Genomic DNA, 20,064 nt, shown 5'->3' on the forward strand with positions numbered 1-20,064 from the left:
AAAAGGCAGTTTTTGGTGACCAAACTTGGTAGTGTAGACAAGGCCTTAGATCATATATTCATCCTCTCTGGGCACTGGTGCAGCACTAGCGCAGCAGCATGTTTGTGTGCGCATGCCTTAGGGTGAGGATGTAGGAGCGAATTTCAGGTCTCTTGCTCGTTCCGAGATGAAGCGGCAGCCGAGCGTGCCTATTGCACGAGCTAAGACAGAGCCTGTCCCAAACACGTTGCACTAGGGGTTCCCATCGCTGCCCAACAGAGCCTCGCTGCTTTGGTGCTACTATGCTGCTTCCCCGAATAGCTGGCTCCTACCAAGTGCAGTTTGGTATTTTCAGACCTAGCAATACGTTAGCTACTGGAAAACAAACCCCTGAAAGGAGGTGTACAAGGATGCTGAGTACATATTTTTGAAAATGTTTTTAATAAACTCCTCTTCCTTTTCTTCCATTATCCACTCCCCAGACTCAAAACTGCCATCTTCCCTTATTGAATTCCCCTCTTCGTTTGCAAGCGTATGCTGGTATCTGTTATCATAAGGCTGCCACATGACTATTGAATGTGCATATGATATCTTGGTTTTATTTAGAGCGCTGTGAACCATTTAATTCTTGTGGAAATACCACACACAAAGAGTTGGCAGGGCCTCGTCAAACCAATATGTGAACAAAATGGCCACGCTGAGGCCTATACAGAAACTAAAAGTAGGAATGGGGCCCTGAAACAGGCAATGAAAATGACTGGAAGTATTGAAAGACTTTCCACATAAAGCAAGATTTGGACTCTTTTTTGTTTAAAGAGGAGATGGGTAAGAGGGAAGGTGATTGTGTGCACAATAGCGTGTGATACAGAGGTGGCAAATCCCCTCTCATAATACGGAATAAGGGGGTGCTGAAAGGAAACCGTTTTAAAAACGAATAAAAGGAAATATCTTTTTTATTTTTACACAGTATACAACTAGCTTGTGGAACTGCACTTTAGGCTTTGAACAAGTGCGAAATCCACAGTTATGTTAGCTAGGATGGATTGCTGTAAGGGATGGAAACCCAGCCACTTCTGAGCGTTACAGCAGACCTGGTACTGGCAGGGGTTAGCAATAGACTGCTTCTGAGTGCTGGAGCGGCCTGCTGGTCTCGGCAGTGAGTTTCTTGAACCTCCCAGTGAGAGACCTGCTGTCTGACAGTGGGCAGTACTAAATATCACCCTGGATGGGGTGCTGATTTGATCCTATCAGGCAGTTCCTGTGTTCTGCCTGTGCTATGTCACTCTCTCTTTAAACACTGAAAGGCATCTTGCCATAGGTCTTCAGCTGTGGGCTCCACAGTATTTTAATCCTACCTTCCAGACAGTACCTCAAATGGACCAGCTCAGACACAGTATGCTTGCCTTCCCTCTCCTGTGCCCCGAGTGAGGACCACTGCCCTAACGAGGCTGCCTTCAGGCAGTAATGGACTGTTCATTTTCCATGCATTACCAGGGTGGGATGGATAGATCTCTGCTCTGCAGACGTCCTTCCCTCACTCTGCTTCTCCCTACTAGCCTTGCATGGACCCACTGAGCCTTTGGCCTTGTCAGCCAGCTCCCCATTGCTGTGAATGCAGGTTCCATGTGTGCAGTGTAAATCCACCATCTTCCTCCTTTCTCCCACCTGTACCCTGAGCTGTAGAAGTACCCAAATAAACCTCCATGCTGGGAGATTCCCCAGAGGAGGGAAGCATGCTTCCTCTTTGGACATGTGTCCCACCTTCCCTGAAATTTTTAGAAGCAAGGAACTCTGGGTCTGGGATTAGATTCTTCTGGCTGAGTGCACCCTGGGACGCACTGCTGTCCACGTGGGGCAGGGAATGAGAGGAGAGGCACGTTCCCTGGAAATACCTGGAAAGATGGCAGTGAGGAGGTGGGGGTTTCACTCTTGGAGCTTTGCCTCTCTAATGCACCCAGTCTGGGGAATATGGAGAATATGGGGAGTATCTGGAGAATATGGAGAGCCACCTTTGTGTGCAGAGCATGAGCAGTGTTGTGGGTCAGGGCTGTAGGACCCTGAGGCATTTGTGCTTGAGGGAGGGATGTGTGTGGCATGGCTTACAGTTGCAAGTGGCTATGAAAATCCTAGAAATGTGGGGCTGGGAGGTACCTCCAGCCAGGACCAACGTGCGTAAGGCTGCGGAAATCCCCTCCCTTTTTTTAGTTTGCTGACCCTCGTCACTTCCCACCGGGGTAAATGTGCTGTGTAGTACAGCTCTCTGTATAACTTCTCATGAGTGATGTTCCCGAGTATTTGGATTCTAATGTCTAAACTGTATTGTTAAATTTATTCACCTAAATGTGTTGTTGCTGATTATGCACTATATGTATCTTATGACTTTTTTTAAAACAAACTTCGTATTGTGGATAATCTAAGCACTATACCCATATTACAGACACTTTTGTCTTAACCTGTGTAAAAAAAAAAATATATATATATATATATATATTTAACATTAGTTTTAATAAAATTTTTAAATCTATTCCCTGGGGCAGGGGAAGAACTTGCTCCATCCCCCGGCCCATCCGACTTCTCTCCAGCAACAGCAGGATGTCTGAAAGGCAGCGGGGTCCAGGCCAGGCTTTTAATTAAATTAAACATCTTCCTCCCAGACTGATGGACTGGAGCCTGAATTAAAGATCCCCCCTGCATATCAATTATTGGCTTTGATTTTTAAAGCCAGTCTGTCTCTTTCAGCATCCATCCTGCAGCCCCTATACAAGTGGCAACAGTATAAGAGCTTAGGGAGCAAGGTGAGTCTGGTGGTGGGAGGGTGGAAATTGTTACATTTTGACAATGAAATGTGGTTCGGTTTGCCAGATCTGCAGCAGGCCGTCTCCTGCAGGGGGCAGGAGATCCTGTGTCAGGGAGGGGCTGAAATGCCTGCAGGTGTGGCTTCTCTTTGAAATCCTGTCTTTCCTCAGGTAGCTCTAACCCTCTGGCCTCGTCCTCCACTGGTGTCAGTTTAAGTGAAGTCAGGGAGCCTGCAGCTGAGGATCTGGCTTGCTGCTCGCAGCCGCTTTGGGTGAACATGGGTTAGCTTGCTAGCAGGGGCAAGGCTGGAGTAGGTGGCCTTGCAGTTAAAGCTCCAGACTGGGATAGAGGAGGACTCTGGTGCCTGGCTCTGCCACAAGACTCCCTCTGTGCCTTAGTTTCTCCATCTGGACAATGGGGATAATTGGCCTTTGTTTTCAGACTGTGAGCTCTTCGGGCTCTCCATGCAGCACTGGACACAGTGGGGCCCAGTCTTCACTGGGACACCCAGGTGCTTCTGGCACCCAAGTGGTCGGTAGTAATAACTAGCTAGTGACCAGGTGTAAAACAGCTCCAGGAAGGGCAGCTCCATTACCCATGTAATGGACTCTTGGTCCCTGTGACCTTGCACCCCATAATGCTTTTTATAGAAATATGAGTGTAAATACGACAGAACTAGAATATGTTTTATGCTAGAGATGCCGTGTAATGTATCTTTTCAAAGGTTATGATCTACTGAATATATTCATCCGATTTGTATGCATGTATCATTTTTATATCTGAAGTTATGAGCATTGGCTCTGCTCGTATTTCAAGTGTTTGCTGTGGGAAGCACATAAGACGGATTTGGTCAACATAGGCCTTGGCTACACTTGAGAGTTACGGTGCTATTAGTGGCTTTACAGCGCTGTAACTCACTCCCTGGCCACACTGGCAAGGCACATACAGCGCTGTATCTCCCTGGCAACAGCGCTGCTTGTACGCCTCCTCCACAAGAGGAATAAAGAGTATAGCGCTGCTGCAGCGCTGGGATGCCAGTGTAAACAGGGAATAATCTTAGTACTCTGTGTCTGACCTCCGGAAGCTTCCCATAATGCTGTTAAGTGAAGATTACTCTGTTTTGTTGTGAACTCCGGGCTCAGGAGCTGCTTATTAAAAAAAACCAAACACAGCTCCTGTTTGCTGTGAATGAGCAGAGGCAAGCAGGGGGGCTCCCTTTGGAACGCCCACAGCTAGTGTTTGCTTGAGAAGAGGGAGAGGGAGGGGGCTTGAGAAGAGAAGCAGCTTGGCAGGTGGGGGGGGGGGTCTGTTTCGGGAGCGGCTGCTTATCTGGTCTGTGAGGGGGAAAAAAACCAAACAGCTGTTGTTTGCTTTCACTGAGTGAGAGAGGGGTAGGGGAGGGGGTCAGAACTTGCAAGGCAGCTGCTGACACAGTGTGAGCTCCAAAAATCCACTCTCCCCCCCATGCTCCCTGTCACACTCCACTCCACCCCCTTTTTGAAAAGCATGTTGCAGCCACTTGAATGCTGGGATAGCTGCCCATAAGGCACCGCTCCAAATGCCACTGCCAGTGTGGCCACGGCAGTGCGCTGGTAGCTGTCAGTGTGGACAGACTGCAGCGCTTTCCCTACTCAGCTGCACGAAGACAGATTTAACTCCCAGTGCTGTACAGCTGCAAGTGTAGCCATATCCTTAGTGTGGAGGGGTTACTCAAGTAATTGGGAATACTTATCTAACGATGGACTTTGGGAGACGCCAATCCACATCTGAGCTTTCCTGGGAACGTTCAAACTAACATGTAAACAATGGCGTTAGCCTGCAAAAAGCTGAATCATTCATAGACATGTGACTTGCCCAGGTGACTGCAAAACTCCATCTGGTTGAGGGGATTGTACACAGGGAAGAGAGGGATTTCCACACACAAGAGAGATTATATAAGCCCCTGAAAGCCCCTCCATTTTGTCTTCAGCCGACTCGGAAGATAGCCTCTCCACCCCAAACAGATGCCTGACAGAAACTGGAACAAAGGCCACTAACTACGGGGGGTGAGTGATTGCTGGACCCAGACTAGGAAGGAGTCTAGTCAGTAAAAGAAGCTTATTGGAACATCTCTGAGGGGGAGATTTACCTGCATTTAGTTTCCTACTGTATTAGGCTTAGACTTGTGTGTTTTTGTTTTGTTTTGCTTGGCAACTTACTTCATTCTATCTGTTATTACTTGTAGCTACTTAAATCCTACTTTTTGTATTTAATAAAATCACTTTTTGCTTATTAATTGTCCCAGAGTAGGTAATTAATTCCTGGGGGAGCAAACAGCTGTGCATCTCTCTATCAGTGTTATAGAGGGCGAACAATTTCTGAGTTTATCCTGTATAAGCTTTATACAGAGTAAAACAGATTTATTTGGGGTTTGGACTCCATTAGGAGCTGGGTGTCTGGGTGTTGGAAACAGGAGCACTTCAGCTGTTTTCAGTTAAGCCTGCAGCTTTAGAGGGACGTGGTTCTGACCTGGGTCTGTGTTTGTGGCAGGCTAGCATGTCTGGCACAACCAGGCAGTGTTCTGAAGTCCCAAGCTGCCAGGGAAAATGGGCTTAGAGGTAGTCTCAGCACATCAGGTGGCAGTCCCAAGGGGGTTTGTGTGACCCAACCTATCAGTCCCCATTCCTCTTGGGGCTGCCAGGGGGCTCAGGGATAGGTTAGGTGTGAAGGAGGGGTTCTGTGCCAGACCGCAGATTAGTGTGGGCACAGAGAGGGACCTGCTTGTTTCAAAGCCTGTTGCACCATAATAGTATAAAGCATAGGAACGCTGTCAACTGCCGCTGACCTGCGCAAGCTTTGGACGATGCTGGGTTTTGCTAGAAGGATGCAGCAGAGTTCTATGCTGGCAGTAATCCCTTCTGTAAATGCTACCCTCTGCATTGAATTGTTGAGGGGAGAGGTATAGCTCAGTGGTTTGAGCATTGGCCTGTTAAACCCAGGGTTGTGAGTTCAATCCTTGAGGGCGCCACTTAAATTTTTTCCCCAGATCCCTGTCTGGGGATTGGTCCTGCTTTGAGCATGGGGTGGAACTAGATGACCTCCTGAGGTCTCTTCCAACTCTGATATTCTGTGATACTAAGGTGTAATATCCTGCACATGCCAACACAGCAGAGCTGGGTAGAGACATCTTGGAGCAGTAGATTCAGAGACTCCAGCAGCTCTTTTAAGAGCAAGAAATACCCCGCTGAAGCTGTGCATAGCTGAGTTCAGCTCTCCCCTAAACTGCTCTGGCAGAGTCTCTTCTCCCAACAGATTCTGGAGAAGGGCCAGACTCAGGAGGGCAGAGACCCTGTGCACTAACTCTTGGGTTCCAAAAAGGCTTGCACTTAGATTGCCCTTGGCTCCCAGTGGGAGGGCACTGGGAAGCGCTCTTTGCATTGCCCAAGGTATCCAGGAGAGTGGAGGCTGAACAAAGGTGGGCAAATCTGCTTCTTCTTTCCTACCCACAAGGCTGCACGGTGTCCCGGGGATGCTCCTGTATGAGAAGGTCCTGTCTCTGTCATTTGCACTACAGCTCCCTCGAATTACAATCAAATGCAGGTTTCTTTCAGGGGTAGAACTGTCCTGGCTGAAGTGCCCCAAAGTCTGACAGCTGCTCTCCTTGTCACCTCCCTCCCTCACGCTTTGAAGTCTGAGTGGGCAAGAGAAGGACAGAGGCATGGGAAAGAGGAAGGGGTGCACGACTCCCATCTTCTCCCTGTCCCTTTCCTCAGCCTGTGCTGCCATTTACCTCTTTACTGGGCCCTTCTCATGACCGTCTCTGGAGCCTGGGCTGTGGGAGGAGGAATGGTGCAAGCAGTGGAAAAGCCAGTGCTGTGAACTGACTGGCTCTGGGTGGGTTTGCCAAACCTCTAGTATGGCCTGTGCTGGGGTCCCCTTCTCCTGAGCCTGTGATCAAGCCATGCCCAGAGAGTCTCATTGAATGGGGTCAGCCTCCCTACCCTATCTCTCCAGGGCCACAGTTGGCTAAAGGAAGTTACACCCCCTCGGGTCCCCAAGTCCTCCGCTGAGTGTCTTCCCCCTTCCTTAAGGGGAAACTGGAGCCCAGGCAGCCAGACCCCATTGATCTGCTGCTGCCTCTGGAAGATCAGCGCACTTGGCATCCGTAGACAGAAGTGCTTTGCAAAGATTTAAATGCGTCGCTCCCCACAGGTGGGCTGTCCTTCCGGAGTAGAACCCACGCTGCCCAGTCCGCTCTGCTCTCCACTGCGCTTTGATCCTACCATACCCCAAAGCAACCGGGTCTCTGTCATGACCAGGCCACGGCATGAAAGTTCTGGGCTCAGTGGAAAAAGCTGGAAAATTCGGGAGCATTTCTTTGTACCTGACAGAAGAGATTCTGTGCAGCCTAGAATAGCTCCACAGCTGCGAGGGTTAGCGCAGGTTGTGTTAAATGTTCAGCGGCAACGGGTTGTATGGTGTCTGGGGAGGCTTTTGTTCAAGCCAGTGCTAGGTCTCTCACTCTGCTCATCATGCGTATGATGAGGTGGTAGGGACATCTGCTCCAGGAGGTGGTAGGGACACTGTGGATGGGAGAGCAGCCAGCAGGTGCACATGCTTTCGATAGCTGTCACAGCACCCTGTGGACTCCTTTGGATACGTGCCTCTGCTAAAGGAATGATCTCTACAAACAGCAAAAGCAGATTGCTTGTAACTGGTGTTTAGTACTGGTTTAGTTTGCGGGGAGGGGAAGGAGCTGGCTTGGAATCTTAGGAGTAACTTGGCATGGTATCAGAAAGGGGCGAATTGTTAATATACAGCATCTGGTTACACTTTACTAGCAAATGATTCACAGCAGGTGTGAAGCATCTCTGGCTAATACTAGATCCGTCTTCAACTGCTGTTAGAACCATCTGCTGCATCTCTTGGGTCGGCCTTGCCCACTGCTGTGTCTGGCTGCCATTGGCTGTTGTGCTTAGCTCACCTCGCAGGAATGTCTTCACTGCAGAGTTAGCTCCAGGAGAGTAAGCAGCCACACTGCAAAGCCCTGTCCAAATTGCCGCATCCTCTCTGGTGCCACACTCCCACATGTAGTTCACTAGAGCTGCGGGGGCCACGTCCCAGCAGTCAGCTGGACCGTTTGGATTCTCTCCCACAATGTTGCTGGGAAAACTCCTCTGCTCTTGTGGGCACACGGTGGAGGGAGGGGGATAATGGTGGGAAGACATGGGAGGACTATCTGCACTCGAGTGATTTAGCTTACATCCTTGCTGCAAAGTGGACAGGTTCCAGCCTGGGTTGAAAGCATCACCTAACTCAGGAGAGAGGGTTTTGGATGTGGACAGCGGGGAGGCTTGTGGCAACACCTGGATAAGAGCAGTAACAATGTGCCCTGAGAACAACAGCACAGTGTCCTTCAGACATGCATGTGCCAGCTGGGGTATTTGGTGCTTACAGTACAGTTGGCAGTCAGCATTTCTTCTTGGGCTCCACTAAAATGCCTTCTGAAGTGACTTGTTGCTTCTCTTTGTAGGGCTGAGGAGATCCATTCCTGCAGCAGGTCTCTGAAAAGGTGGTCAGGCCAGGCCTGTCATCCCTGACCTTAGGTCTGGTGGCATTTCTACTAGTGCCTGGCAATCTCTTCAGCCGTCATTCTCTTGTATTACTGCAATGTATCCCTCTTTGTTTCGCACTATTGCTCTGCTGTTAGATTAGAGTGAAGTGCCCAGTTCCACTCTGGATTGAGGTTTGCTGCTGCTGCCATTAGTTGGCTCTAAATTAGAGCCTATTACAGTTATGGCAGCTTGTATATTGCTATCCTTGCCTCTCTCCTTTCTCAACATGAGCTTGTTTCTCTGGACCCACGTTGCTGTGGAAGGCACTGAATGAAATGTCCTCTTTAGAGGCTTGAAAAATGAAATGCCTGAGGATTGTCCCCTGCTGTCTGCTGCCATTAATTCAGAGAGTCCAAGGCCAGAAGGGACCATTGTGATCATCTGGTTTGACCTCTTGTATAGCACAGGCCAGAGACCTGGCCCACCATAATGCTTATGGCAGATGTTTTAGAAAAACATCCAGTCTCAATTTAAAAGCCATCCATGATGGAGAATCCACCAATGACCCTTGGTACATTGTTCCTATGGGCAAATACCCACCTTTGTCCGGTCTGAATTTGTCTAGCTGCAACTTCCAGCCATTGGATCATTTTAGACCTTTATCTGCTAGGTTGATCAGCCTATTATATATTTGTTTCCCATGTAGGTATTTTATTGCTCAAGTCACCTCTTAAACTTTTTCATTCAATCAGCTAAATCAGTGGAGCTCCTGGAGTCTCTCACTATACAGCAGGTTTTCAAAACTTTTAATCATTCTAGTGGCTCTTCTCTGGCCTGTCTCCAGTTTATCAACATCCTTCTTGAACTGTGCGCACCAAAACTGGACACAAGTTTCCAGCAGCGGTTGCACCCGCATCAGATACAGAAGTGAAATAGCCTCTCTGCTCCTACTTGAGATTCCTATCCCAACTTTGCATTAGCTGATTGTCCACCACGGCCCCAGATCAGAGTAGCTTCTTCCCAGGATAGAGTCCCCAATCCTGTAACTCTAACTCTCTCTGCTTTCTTGAAGTACATGTTCTGTCTTGAGGAGAAGACCTTGCTGACTCTTGCTAACTGTTTTCTTCTGAGTCATTTCACCAAGGTACATGGTGCCTCATAGTGTGTGTCCCTTTCCCTGCCTTGCTGGCAGCATGAGGCACTAGTAGAGCAGTAGCATCTCTGGTGTGATGGGCAGTAGAATAGAATAAGCTCCATCCTCCACAGTTGAGAGGAAGAAGCCATTCAAAGAGCATCTCTCTGCTCAGCAGGGGGGCTGGGAAATGGTGCTTTGTTCATATAGCCTCCCCCGGTTACATATACGATACAACAGGGACTTCTAAGCACTTGTGGCAAACATGTCAGCCTTCTGTCTTTGGCTCTGATCCTGTTGTGTCTGCTGTCTGGTGCCTCTTTCCACTACAGAATCGGTGTCATATAGGTGACAAGCTGTCAGGTTTCTCTTGTTTGTTCTTTTCTGGGCCTTTCTCTCCATGGGAGCAGATGAGATTTTGCATGTCTTCCTTGTGCAGGCTTGGGTTTGCTGGGTTTTATAAGGCTGGAAATGTTGCTAAAAGTAACTCAGAGCTGCTGGGGAAGGTGGGCTTCGAGAGTATTAAAAGAGGTGATGGTTTGGGGCAATTGCTCAGCTGAGTGCTGGCCAGGTTTCTGAATCAGTTGGGCCGCTGTGTCTGTACTGCTGCTGGTGGAGGGAGTTGAGATTGCAAGCAACTCTTTTGGCTGTGGTTTGTGGGTGGTTTTAACACCCCCCCCCCCCCAAACAAGTCCCTACGCTTACATTGGCTGCACTGGAACTCTGTTAAGGAGGTACAAATTAGGAGGCGAGCTCTTGGGCCGGGTACCATGAAGTAAATAACTACACCAGCAGTTATTTGCGGAACCTTATGGCACAGAGTGGGAGTGTCAGATGCTGAACTCCCTTTTGCACTGTGGTGAATGCATGTCAGAGCTTGTTCTATTCAAACCCTAGTGAATGCACTCCAGACAGCAGCCCTGCCTGGGGAAGGGGTCTGGCACTTCCTTCGAGGACCAGTGTGAAGAGCCCCCACGAAGCTATCCAGAGCCAGCAAGTTGGATTTTGTCTCATTGGCTGGCCCACCTCTATCGACCAGTGGGGCACCCATGAGTGGGGTGAGGGAGAGGGGTTGTTGAAGCATCCCAGTGAAGCATGTGGAAAGAAGAGATACTATTTAATCCTCCAACCTTCCTAAAAATACTCTGAAGGCAGAGCAGAGCGTGCTTGGTGTTTCTAGACCAGGCCACTGGGGAGATGACATCACAGCAAAGTCAAACCTTTCCAAGAGCAGCAAGCCCTTGGATTTTCAATGCCTCTTCCACAAGAGGCCTCCTCCTCCTCCTCAAATTCTGCTTAATCACGAGGAGAGCTCTCTGGCTAGAGGAGCTGCATGCGAACCTCGCAGCCATTCTGATTATTAGCTGGGTGGGGAGGTCAGAACAGAGGGTGCTGTGGGAAATCTGTTAGAGGAACTGGGGACTTGAATTGGTGGGCTCTAAGTAATCTCTCTGTTTGTTTGACTGTTCCAGTCTGGGAGGGATTTGGCCTTTGAAGCCTGACTTCTATTGGAGGTGCTTAGTGGAGGGGCAAGTCACACCCACTGTCCTCACCCTCAGTCACCTCCGGCAGAGGTTTGGTGCTTTTTACAGTAGCTAGCAGTGCTGTGCCAGACTGGGCCCTGGGCAGGCAGTGTTTGCTGGAGGGAGCAATACAGAGAGGCTGCATGAGCCAGTAAAGATCCCTGCCTGCAGCATAGCTGTATAGCCCTCCCAGGCCACTGACCAGCTTGGCTCTCCAGCCTAGGTAATGAGATGGCAGCGTGTTGGGTAAAACACAGGTAAGCATGGACGAGGTGAAGGTGTGGGGCATAGTATAGGTGCTGCCGGGCACCATGACAGTTCTTGGCCTTTTGTTCCAGTTGCTTACCATTTGCATCTCTGTCTTGGCTTGCACCCCATGCTGGGGCTGCCTGGGATCCTGGGGGGGCGGTACAGCAGCAGTAGGAAGGGGAGTAACTCCAGGAATGTCCCTGCAAAATCTATATGGTGCCTGGTTTGGAATTGGCCTCTAGGTACCACTCACCTACTACCGCCATGGCCCTGAATGTCTGAGGCTAGCAGGTGGTAGCAGGGTTGGGGAGGTTTCACTGCACCTTTTCCAGGCAGTTCTGGTGTTGGGTGGGGCCAGAGGCTTATTTCCCCTGCCTGCTGAGGCTGCCCATAAAACCAGTTGTGACTAGTATCTTATCCCTGTGCGTATGGGGCGGGGGCGGGGGGATTCTCAAGGGCCCAGCGTTGTGTGGAGAGCCCCTCCTGTATCTGTCAGAAGTGCTCAAAGCTGTTCCTGTGTTCCGAAGCTGGCCACTGCTATTGGAGTGGGTGCTGGATCTGCAGGCTCAGCATAGCCACCTGGGTGAGTGAGGCTCAGCTGTTTCCCATCTCTAGAACTGCATCCTGCCTGGTTAGGGCTGGGGAACGGGGTGGGGGGCGCTTTACCCTGCTGCGTCTCTGCTGCACCTGTTCTGTGGACAGGTGGCATCAGTCTCCAGGGCAGTCAAGCCAGTGACTTTCACCAGCACTAAAACTGTCACTGTCCCCTGGCAATGGACAGTATGATGCAGAGGGGTGGGTCACACCTGCTCCCTCTGTCCTGGCTGCAGATCAGAGCTGTTGCCTGAACACCACCTACCATGAGTCAGACTGGGCAGAGCAAGTGAGTGGGACGGTGCTGTGACTGGGACAAAGCAGGGACCCCCTCCCCCTTCCCCCCCGCAACAAACAAACAAACAACCCAGTATGCAGGCTCCGGTGTGGGAGTGTCATGCAGAGTGCCCCAGAGCCTGACTTGGTTATCCCTCCCTCTGCGTTGTGAGCCCAAGCTTAGGATTCTTGAGTTTCTCCATGGGGTAGTGAGGTGGCTGAGCTGGCTTGTAGTGGTGTGAGCATTGAGCGGGGGCTATGGAATTCTGGGCCTGTTCTTCTCTATCGGCTCTCGATCCAGGCCCTGCTGTTTGGGGGATGTGCATGGCAGGGGTGTTTAACTTTTATAACACAGGTAGTTGCTCTGTCTTAAGGGCTTGGGGTGTCTGCTAATGGAAGCAGTGTAAATGTCCCTGGTCTAACAGAACTGGCTTTGCCTGCTTGGAAAGGGTTAATGGGTATGGAGGTGAGGGGTAGGAGGGGGACAGTCTGGGCAACCCATGTGCCAGCTGGTACAAAAGCCTTTGCTTCTGTTAGCTTCCACGCTGCATCCCTGGTTATAGGTCATCCTTCTGCTTCATTCTCTCTCCCTGCTCTGGCTGCTCTCTGCATGTCTGCAATGCCTTTCCACAAGGGAGCTTACACCTGGAGCACCAGGAAGCGAAGAGATTTGCCTGAGCTAACACTGCAGACTGGTGGCAGAGCCAGGATTGGAACCCAGGACTCCTGACTCCCGGGCCTGTGCTCAAACCGTCAGGTGACACTTCTTTTCTGATCCATGGCTCGCTGGAGTCCTGCTGTGGCAGCAGCCTGCTTCCCAAAGCCATTGCAATTCCCAAAGCATTTTGGATGCTGCGGCACGTGGAAGGGTTAAGTTGTGCAAGAAGGATGCAGAGTGGGGGACTTGGGGTGAAGAGCAGATGCTCTGGGCTTTTCTGGGCAGCTGATGAATGGAGTGTGTGAGGCCATAGGGGAGCTAGAGGCCTGATGGGGTGAGATAGGTGGGGAGGCCAGTAGCTGGCTCCCATCTTAGGACCTGGGTATGGGAGGGGCATGGGAAAGGAGAAAACTCTTCCAGGGGAGGCAGACATGAGGAGGAAGTGATTTGATTTGCCAGGTGGTAGCTAGAGAAGTAGGTAACCAGACGGCAGGGCCGAGGGCCCCTGAAGGGAAGGAGTTTGACCTCCACCTGCTGTGGGTCCAGTTACTTAGTAGCTGGCATGGTCTGTCTAGTGCCTGTGCTCTGCAGGATGACTGCAGCCCGTGGGCAGGGGGGAGATGCTACTAATGACCAGGGGAGGGATGGAAAGCCTGCTCTCTGAACACAGAGACCCAGCTGCCCGACATCCCTGTGGATTCCTGGCACCCCCCCACAAAGGCTAAACATGTGCACGGGCCAGTCTCCTCCACCCATCCTGGGGCAGTAAGCTGCTGCCAGTTTCCTGTGTGTGCTGTTGTCCACCTCTGGGTGAAGGCAGCCCAGGGGCTGGGGTTGGGGTAGGTCCTGTGATAAAATCAAGGAGGGGCATGCAAGGTAATGTTTGATGCCTAGCAGGAGGCTGGTGGGTGGCCGATTATTGAGCTGACCTGTAAGTAGAACAGCAAGATCTGTGGGAGCTGCCGGTGGGAACTGGGAGACATCCAGCTGTGAGGCTCATTAGACACCTCTGCTGCTGCTTCTATTCAGGGTGTGGAAGCAAAGCCTCCTGTCGTGAGTGCCTGGGGGAGAGCAAGCAGTGCACGCTGGCTGGAGGCATGGTCCGGCCCTAGCAGGAGACAGTGAGGTGGTGGGGGTCCCAGGTCTGCGTGACCCACTCCCGGTGGGCAGAGAGTCCTGCTTGTCTTGTGCCACTGGCTGTGCGGCAAAGGAGGCTGGCAGTGGTCTCCAGCGTGCTGAAGGTCACCTGGAAGGTGTAGGGAGGCCCCTGCTAATCCCTGTTGGGCAGTAATGTGCTGAGCTCCAAGGGCAAGGCATCCTTGGTGAACAGCACAATCAGGCTGGGGGCTAGAGCAGCTGGGAGTGAGGCTGGGGGGCTGGACGTGCCTCCTCCATCAGCCCGGGGGGGGGGGGGGGGACAGCGGTGAAGAGGAGCGGCTCCTCCCTGAGGGGAGGGGCTGGAGCTGTCTGTCCCGGGGTGTCTAAGCCATGTCATTGCAGCTGCCAAGTTTCGGCTGGAGGAGACGGGGCAGCAGGTGGCTCAAGGTGATGGAGCCTGTGACCCCCGGCTCCCCAGTCTGGGGGAAAGGAGGGTGGCTTTCCAGGCCAGTTGGGAGTGCAACAGGCGCACACAGCGTTCATCTGACAGCAGCTGGTCTCTTGGTGACGGGCTGAGCAGAGGTCTGAGGATTGAATGTGCCCTGGAAACCGAATTCCCCAGAGCTGGTCCCATTAGGATGGGGGCACAGCATGCTTCCCGGGGGGGGGGGTGTGGCAGTGTGCATGCTATTGCCCCTCAGTGCCTGCTCTGAATAAAGAGTGCCTCCATCTCCTGGGCTGTTGGGTGGCACCTTTCTTCACTTAGAGCTCCTAGCTCCAGCTCTCTCAGGCTGTGTAGGAGTGTCCCTCTCCTGCCAGAGCCCCCAGCAGCAGCAGCACAGCACCTGGAGAGGGGAGGAGCAGCCAAGGGGAGAATAGCAGGCAGTTCTTAGAACCAGCTGGCTCTTCCTGGCATGTCTCTAGAGGAAGCTAGTAGTAACAGTTGAGGTTACATGAGCATTTCCATTCTAAGTCCCTATCTCCAGTTGCTCACATCCTCTCCCTTTCAGACAGGACAACATCCTGCCTTGGTCTCTGCCCAAAAGTCACCTGTTCTGAAAAGTTGGAACAAAATTGGTGCAGCCACATAGGGGGAGACAACAAAGGATGGTCCAGTGGTTAGGATACCAGCGTGGGACTTGGGAGACCTGTGTTCGTTTCCTTGCTGGGCCACAGATTGCCCAAGTGAACTTGTGCAAGTCATTTAGCCTCTCTGTGCCTTGGTTTTCCCACCCTGCCAGCTGGAGCTGACAGCAGTGCTGTGCCTCCCAGGGGTGTGGCGAGGATAGAGGTTGAGATACTGTGGTGATGGGGACCAGATAAGTACCTCACATGGATGATGCTTTCCGCACAGCAAAAGCATAGCCAGACAGGCTTTACACAGGGCGAGACCTCACCTGGGCACGTGCTGCGACTTGGAAGGGAAATGGTCCGTGCTGAGCGTGTCCCAGAAGCAGCCTTCAAGACGGGTGCTCTGCTGGGCGCAGGGGGCTCTGCACACCTGCCTTCCCTGAGCTCTGTGTGTGGTCTAGGAAGGCCACTCACACATGCAGGGCTACGCTAGTTGTGCAGTCAGGATGGCGTTCAGCACCTCCCTCCCTCTGGCAGCCCTGTTGGGGCATAGCATTCTGCTGTGCCCAGGCAGCTGGGCAGTGGCCATGGGGTTTCTGGCTTGTTGGCTGTGTCATTTGGGTTGGGAAGGAGTGTATGGTTTTCAGCCAGTGTGACTGGCTCAGTTTTACTATGCGCTGTGCACGCTATGTGCCAGGTGAAGCAGTGAACCTGGCCATCTGCCCTTCCGTCCTCCCTTGGTCCAAGAGCAGCGGGGCTCGGCTCGGCTCGGCTCTGCTCTGCATGGAGGGTGAGCTGCTGGGTCCGTTCTGCTCTGGAGATGAGCACTGGGCTGGCTGAGTGGGGAGGGGCACCCACACAGCAGCAGCTGTACCCCACTAGTGATCTGCCTCCCACCAGATTGCCCAAAGTCATCCCATAACCCAAGTGCCCTCAAAGGATCATGGGATATGGTGGGTCACAGTGGGACTCTTTTGGTCAGCATATCGCAGACCAAGCAAATTTTGACAGGCAGTGTTCTGCGCTGTAGGAGTCTGAGCTAGACTCTCTCCTTTGGTGTCCAGACCTTAGGCTAGAAGGAGGCTCCTCCTCCAGTCCCAAGAGAGGTACTTGGTGAGTGGTCGAAATGTCCAGTGAAGCCTGTCATCTCAGCCCATAATTGGGGAACAGGTGTGTCGTGCTAGTCCCATCTCCTCAGTCTTGTGCCTCTGTCTTAGCTGGGCATGCTCTAATCTGCTCTTCATCTCCACCCAGCGTCCTGCGCTCTCCTCTGCTGTGGCAACTTCCTGCCTCCTCCAGGTGTGTGCTGAGGAGTCCGGTGGGCAGCTGGAAATGCCCAGTGAGCAGCACAAAGGGAAACTGGAATGAATCTATCTGAAGCTGGCTATTTCCAGCGTGACTCAGCTGTGTGTGTCTCGGGGAGACAGTCCCTTGGGTTACATGACAGCCCGCTGGGGAATGTCCCGTTTTGTCACCACACCTGGCGCAAGGAGTTAGCATGCTTTGTTCCTCCTCATCCTCACTCAGTCTCTGATCCGGGCTGTCTAGGAATCTCCCCTGAACTTTGGGAGGATTCCCTGCAAGTACCAAAGTAGGGCAGAGGGCTCTTGGATGTAGCTAAACATTAAGCAGCTCCAAGGGGAAGGTGTCACTGGGTTCAGTGAGTTGATCCAGGGGGTAGCTATATTCCAGAAGCAGGCTGCGTTGTCACCCCAGGTAACTGACACAGCCCCAGCAGGTAGAGCAGGGGTGGAAGGAAATCAACTCTGCAGGAATTTTCCCTTCTGGTGAGCTGCCGTTTCATTCTTGGACCAGGCTTGTTCCCTTCTCTGTCTACCAAGAGACTCCATAACTAGGGAATAAAGCCTTGTGAGCTGCCATGACCTAGGAGGTGGTGAAGGCTCCTAAAGAGAAATGATCAAATGCAGTGGATTCAAATGTAGACAGGTGGCCAGGCAAGCTCGAGGGGCAGTGTGAGGAGAGGCTGCTCTAGTGTCTCCAGTGAACAATCAGCACTGGCACCAGCACTGTGTCTCCTCCCAGCCTCTGTACTAGCTTGGCTTGCCCAGCACATGGCTTCTGGCCAGGGCTCCTGCCTCGCTGTTGGCGAAGTTGACTGACTGTATTTTCCCCACTCTTAAGGTGACCTAGTGGCTCATGCACTGTCCTGGAGTTTGGGAGACCCGGCCTTTTCAGCGTGCTGGTATCCACTGCCAATGTCACAGCTCTGACAACCTGAAGCCTTTGGCAAGTCGCTTGCCTAACCTGTGCCTCCATTTCCTGATCTGCTTGTTGAGCTGATGAAAGCACTTTGGGTCTGTGGCTGAAGCCCCACTGAAGTACGCCTGGTGTACTTTCCCTGCACCTTTGGCCTTGTCTCTTCATCCCTGGGTCTGCACTGAGGGAAGCCTGTTCTCTTGCAAACTCCTTGTCCATTCCATTCCTGTTCCTGTGCCAGCCGCACTGGTCAGCTGAGATGGTGGGTGAGGTGGGACGAGCAAGCATGAGAGGCTTGGCACACAGTGCCTCTCTCGGTGTGTGGGGGACCTGAGAGGTGGGGATGTGGCTGAGCACAGCACTGGATCTCACGATTTTCCCCAGCCCCCTGGAGGTAGTGACATGCCTAACGTCACTCATCAGGTCAGTGGCAGAGCCAGGACTAGACCCCAGCTCTCCTGAGTCCCAGCTCTAGCCACTAGGTCATGTCCTGTGCACCACAAGGCGGGTGCCTGGGATTTGGACTTCGCCCCAGCCTTTGGGAGGCCTGGCCCCTCTGGGACGTTCCTTTTCAGTACTCCCCAGTCAGGCTTCTCTCATGTTGTCTGAGCTGCTGCACTGAGCCCAGTGCCTGCTGTTCTGCCGGCAGAGAATCCATGGGGGGCTGGTGGCCCCTGGATGCCTCGCTCCTCCTCTGGGTCAGAAAGCAGCTGCAGGTGGGATGGGGTTTGCGTGGAGGGCAGAGAGGTGGCAAGGCACTCTGCTGCCTCTCTTGTATCCCAGGGGGCCTGATGGGAGTGGGGCGACTTTGGGGCTTACATGGCAGGGCTGAGTGACTGGGGCATAGCCAGCTGCCTCGGTGCTCGTGGTGAGGTGTGGGGAGGAGCTGGGAGCCTGCTGTGGTCTCTATATCTGAGTTTCCAGGGCTGGAGTGAGGAGGGGCAGTCTCATTCCATACAGCTGGGCGGATCCTTCCTCTCTGGGAAGTCTGTTTAAAGCATGGGGGAGGAGGGCACAAGGCAGGCGAATTTTCCATAAGTAGTTGTCAGTGTAATCTGCAGCGTAGCTCGGGCTGGCAGTTTAAACAGACTGGAGATCTCTGGGAGTGTGGAAAATACCCACCATGGCCCAGAGGGCAGGTAGCTGCTCTCTGGGAGTGTGCTTGCTGCCTTGGGGGAGCGTGGGGGAGCTGCCAGAGCACCATACAGTTGGAATGGGCTCAAGGGGATATAGGCATCTGTACTCCTCCTACTTCAGGAAGAGCTCCAGGCAGACAACAGCCAGAGTCAGTCTTGCTGGCAAAGGCTGGGCCTGGCCTGCTTGCCGTGCCTGTGATCCAAGATAGGCCGCTGGAGACCTGAGCCCTGGGGAAGCTTCTGCTGTTTGCCAGTGCAGTAGCCCCGTGTGCCAGTCTGTTTCCTGCTCCAGTAGCCAGCCCTGGGGTTTGGCTCAGCTGGTTGGAATCCCTAACCCAGTGGTCCCCAACCTTTTTGCCTGGCAGGCGCCAGACGAAGGACTGTGGTGGTGGTGAAGCACCCGGTGACGCCTCTCGATGATGCCACTTGTCAGTGGCAAGTGCTGTCATCGAGAGGCGTCGCCGCCGAAATGCCGCAGAAATTCAGCATTTCGGTGGGTGTTCCGCTGGCCAGGACGCGGGCGCCCGTCCATGGGGACCCCTGCCCTAACCCATGGCTGGGAAGCAGAGAGCTGGCATTTGGCCATGACTAGGCCCACACAAAGGCCGGGGAGATGTCTGCCACTGCTGGCACATGATGGGTTCATGTTCCTGCTCTTGGAGTAACAAAACATGTTGCACCTTGCTCTGTGGCCAGGGCCAGGAGCCTGGTAGAATGGGTGCAGGCTGGGTCCCTGGAATCTAACAAAGCTGGCCCCCCCCCCCCCCAGATGTAACTGTCTATCTTGATGCCCCTTCTGCCTCCCCCGGCTCCTGAGAACAGCAGTGTTCTGTTCCTGCTGTTGGGGGTGCCCAGACTCCCCTGGCACAGAGCATCACCCGGCTTAGGAGACGGACCATTCGCTGAGGGCTGTGCCCTCCTGAGCAGAAAGCTTCTGAGCACCCACATCTACAAGGCTCTGCACCACCTAGGATCAGATCCGCAAGTGGACTGGTTTTCCTTGTCTCCCCAACCCCAACAACCATGCAAATGAGTCTGCAACCCCCTTCCCCGTTCCTGGCTCGGCTGGGGGAGGGGCGAGGTGTGGCGTGTGTCGTGTTGCTCTCTAGCTCAGGCTGACCCTGATTTCCTTTCTCAGCTGCAGGAAGGCTCAGGCAGGATGTCATCATGTGGCTTTGCATGTTGCCGTGTATCCTGCATGCCTGTGTTTGTGTGCCCAGGTGTGTAGTGGTGAACAGAGAGCCAGAAGCATTTCCCATCCCCTCTAGCTCTGGTGACCTTCCCACCTGGTGAGAGAGGTTTGGCTGGATGTTCAGGACCCCTTCTCACTGGCCATTTGCAGTCTGGTAACAGGACACTCCCGTGCCCTTGGCCCCTAGTGCTTCTATGACCAGCTCCTCTGCCTCTGGAGCAGGAATATAAATCTCTCTGGCTCCCATGGCTGACTGCCTCCTGCAGGGTTTCTCCTCCCAATGCCCAAGGGAGAGAAGTCCATGTTCCTAGCCCTATTTTATGGATGAGGAAACAGAGGCACTGAGGGATGTGACTCTCCTGAGATCACCCAATGGGCAATGACAGAGTGGGACTAGAGCCTCAGTGGTGTGGTTGCTATCCTGTGGGCCATGTGCTAAGCCATATACGGCATGTTCCTCACCCCCTCCCCTGCTGCCTGCCAGAGACTTGGGTGTGTAGTGGGCGGGCAGGAATTCAGGGTGGCTTTCCAGGGCTTGGTACTGTGTAGAAAGGAGGTGTGTGGGGGATGGGGAAGGGACTGAGGTGTCACCCTAAATGGTCTCTGGCT

General features: G+C 52.8%; 1 protein-coding gene across 1 annotated transcript in view; it reads left to right on the top strand.

Annotated features, from left to right (window-relative positions):
* ZNRF1 (zinc and ring finger 1) overlaps positions 1-20,064 on the top strand; it is a 105,774-nt gene that overhangs the window by 38,025 nt on the left and 47,685 nt on the right. The gene's annotated exons all lie outside the window — the stretch shown is intronic.

Source organism: Gopherus flavomarginatus, chromosome 14 (assembly GCF_025201925.1).
Source record: "Gopherus flavomarginatus isolate rGopFla2 chromosome 14, rGopFla2.mat.asm, whole genome shotgun sequence".
Taxonomy (NCBI): Eukaryota; Metazoa; Chordata; order Testudines; family Testudinidae; genus Gopherus; species Gopherus flavomarginatus.